The sequence below is a fragment of the Nematolebias whitei genome, chromosome 15 (genome assembly GCF_014905685.2).
Source record: "Nematolebias whitei isolate Nwh7 chromosome 15, NemWhi1, whole genome shotgun sequence".
In the NCBI taxonomy this organism is placed as follows: Eukaryota; Metazoa; Chordata; class Actinopteri; order Cyprinodontiformes; family Rivulidae; genus Nematolebias; species Nematolebias whitei.
The window spans coordinates 35,654,858-35,658,566 of NC_056512.1; positions in this window are offsets into that span (position 1 = coordinate 35,654,858).

Consider the following 3,709-nt stretch of genomic DNA (forward strand, 5'->3'; position numbering starts at 1 on the left):
CTTCTGTTTTTCCCTTTATTTACTCCTTCTGGGATATATTCTCCGAAAATATGGCATTACTTTTCATTTTTATGCTGATGATAGCCAAATTTATGTGCTACTAAAACAAGATAAACAGCACTCTGTGAACCCACTCATGGAATATGGCAGAAGTCAGAGCATGGATGTCACAGAACTTTTTACATTTTAATGAGAAAAAGCCTGAGGTCTTGTTGTTTAAGCCCAATGATAGTTCCAAAGTCCATGATGATTTATTATTAACCTTTATTTAACCAGGCAAACCTCATTGAGATCACAGATCTCTTTTGCAAGGGAGGCCTGGACCTGAAGGCAGCCCAACGTGCATGTTTTGGTCTGTGGGAGGAAACTGGAGTACCTGGAGAAAACCCACGCAAGCGTGAGAAGAACATGCAAACTCCACACAGAAAGACCCCAGGTCCAACCAGGGATTGTATCAATGACCTTCTTGCTGTGAGACAACAGTGCTAACCACTGATCCATCGTGCTGCTAAATCTGATCTGGGTCCTTTAACCAAACATCTGACCGAGACAGCAACTAACCTGGGTGTGAGGCTGGACAATGATTTTAAACTAGATGCACAGATTAAATCAGTGATCAAGTCCAGATTTTATCACCTGAGACAACTGGCTAAGGTTAAACCATTTCTGTCACATCATTTTGAGATTTTAATCCATGCTTTCATCACAACTTGTCTGGACTCATTCACTTTATGTCAGTCTGAGCCGTCATTACTGACTCGACTTCAGCTGGTTCAGAATGTTGCCGCTCACCTTTTAACTGGAGCACATCCCTGTTTTAGATGGCTCCCAGTTCATTTCAGGATTAATTTTAAGGTTCTTTTATTTGTCTTTAAATGTCTTCGTGGCCTCGTCTCGCAGTATCTGTCCGACCTGCTCCAGCTGTACGTTCCCTCACACTCTCTCGGATCAGCAGATCAGCTGCTGTTGGTCGTTCCAAAGTCCAGCAGGAGGCTGAAGAGCTGACTGAGCGTTCTCAGTCGCTGCCCCTAAACTATGGAAAGAGCTACCTTTGCTCGTCAGACAAACTGACTCACTTCCTGTTTTTAAATCTTCTCTGAATGCTCATTTTTTTTCTCTTTGGCCTTTAACTCAGCTTGAAATGTTGGTTTTACTGTTTTTATTTATTTTATTGTTTTTACTGTTTGCTGTTTTATGATTTGGCAGTTCATTACTTTTATGGTCTCAACTGATTTTATGCTTTTTATGCTTGCGTGTTTGGGTTTGCGTACAGCACTTTGGCCATCGTGTTGTTTTTAAAGTTCTTTATAAATAAAGTTGTATTGTATCATTATATAGTTGAGTCTTTTCTATTGTACAACAATTTGCAGGAAGATGATTACAGCTGCTGTGTTGCTCAAACGTTCCTTTGAGATTAAGATTAACGTGATTTTTTTCCCCTTACAATTAGCTGAAGGGTATACTGAGATTTTACTTTTCCCTTTATTTTTATTTTGTTTTACAAATAATGAAGCTTAGAAATGCCAGCAGAGAAACGAGGAATGTGGAGACAGAAGGACCTCTGTTTGCCTCCTGCTGTTTCCATCATCACGTTACAGCTTTCAGTAAACGGACAACAGCGGGATTGTGACCACGTGAATGTCCCCACTGTTATTCTTTGGTTTTAATATTTAAGTGGCTGAACACTGAATCCACGCTCGGTTGTAGAACACGAGCTGCAGCGAGGGTGAGACAAAAAGCATCTGGTCTCTGCCATGATGTGAGTTTTTCCTCTGAAGGTCACTTTTTATCAGTCGCCAAACAAATCAGTCCCTCGCGGAACAGTTTGTGTTCTCGTGCTAACATCGGCTCGAGTGATTTTAGTCAATTAACTTTAAAAACACAAACCTCTATAATTCAGTCCATCATACAGATATGGAGTTCAAATTTGATGTGGTAGTAGTTGAGAGTCATGGAGTCTTTGTCTAAAACTCCGACGGGCGATAGCTTTGCTTCAAACAATGCTTTACTGTCTAGTCTGTTTTAACAGCTGTTTCCTTCTCATCCCTGTGCCGTGAAAATCTTTACTTTGCTCGGTGCCAGAGCTCAGCGAAAAGGAGTCAAAGCTGCTGACTTAACCGGACTTTTCGGGGGGGATTGTCATCAGAATCCCATGATTCACTTCCTTGTCCTCTTTGGGACTATTAGCCAGCACTTTACTTCCACTTTCTTTGTTGGGGGGTTTCTGAGCTTAGGTCCCAAACTTTCCAGGAAACAAGTGGACCAACAAACAAGACCTTGTTGTGTTTAACCGAATACCCAGAGACAAGGACTGAGGAGTCCTCCATATGAACAGACTTCCAGACAGAGAATACATTTAAAGGGATTTTATTTACAGCGGGTAATAAAGCACATCAGGAACGCTGAGGAGCAAGGACATGAGTTAGATGATATTTTCCAAGAGGAGGATGACACTGTGGGTAGATTTCAGTTCTTACTGTTGGCTGGGTAGTAGGTCCTGTGGTTGGAAGGTGAGGACGGCAGCTGAGGAAACACAAGAGACTTCCAGGGGTTCTTAAAAGAAGTCCAGGCACAGGTAGTTCATGAGGAGAGATGCTGTGAATAGCAACAGGAACACAGGTAAGTCTTTCTCAAGGGTCATAAGCACGACTACCAGAGGCAGAGAAGGAATCATCTACTGCCTTTTATACTCCTGGCGTCTCCTTAAGGAGATTATCTTCAGGTGTGGAAACGGTGACGTCATCTAGTGTCTTCAGAGCAGCAGGAAAAACAGGAACTCCCACAAACCTGACTAACGTTTCTTCTAATCATCCATGGTCTGTGCAATGAGTTGGACATACCGTATTTTCCGGACTATAAGTCGCCCCGGAGTACAGGTCGCATCAGTCACAAAATGCCTCATGAAGAGGAAAAAACAATTTATAAGTCGCTTCGGAGTATAAGTGGCATTTATTTAGAAGTGCATTTCACAAAGTGCAAGAACAGACATTTCATCTGAAATGATAACACACAGATCATACCTGGGATCCTGAACAGGATTAATTAACACAACAAGCCAACGAGTCCGACAAGCAAGTCACCAATAAATTCACCAGTCTCATGCCACATCACTTTTGGGGGAATTTTACTTGTGTTAAGTTTTACTCAGTTGTCTCCAAGTGAATGTTTGGGGGGTGGGATTAGTGGTAGAGGAACAACATATAGTTGTCAAAAGCCTGGAGGGCCCTCTCCCAGTTGCAAATGGTAATGTTTACTCTTTGGTTCATGTCAGTATGAATGAACATTGAACGCATCAGGCAAAAATTGTGTCATGAATAGGGAAAAAAACGTATATACACTGCACTAAAACCATGGATATACGGTGCGATCCGATGTGGTGATATCTCCGTATTCTTCACATATACGTACAATTTCCGGGAAATTCCGTATCGCATCCCCGGCAGATTCAGTTTTCGGATATCCCCGTATACGGACACAAATGGATCCTAAAAAAATCCCAAAATCCGGATACTTATCTGCGGCAGATCCCGAAAATATGTGACTCTGTTATCCCTCGGGATTCCAGCTTTAGATCTCTTTGCATTCTTGCCGCATCTTTGACGTATGGTTGGTTTCAGATTCATGCATATACGTGACTGATGTCTGTCGGATATTTACAGATTTTTATCTGCGAAGGATCCTGAAGTATGCGATCCCTCGGAGTTCCAGC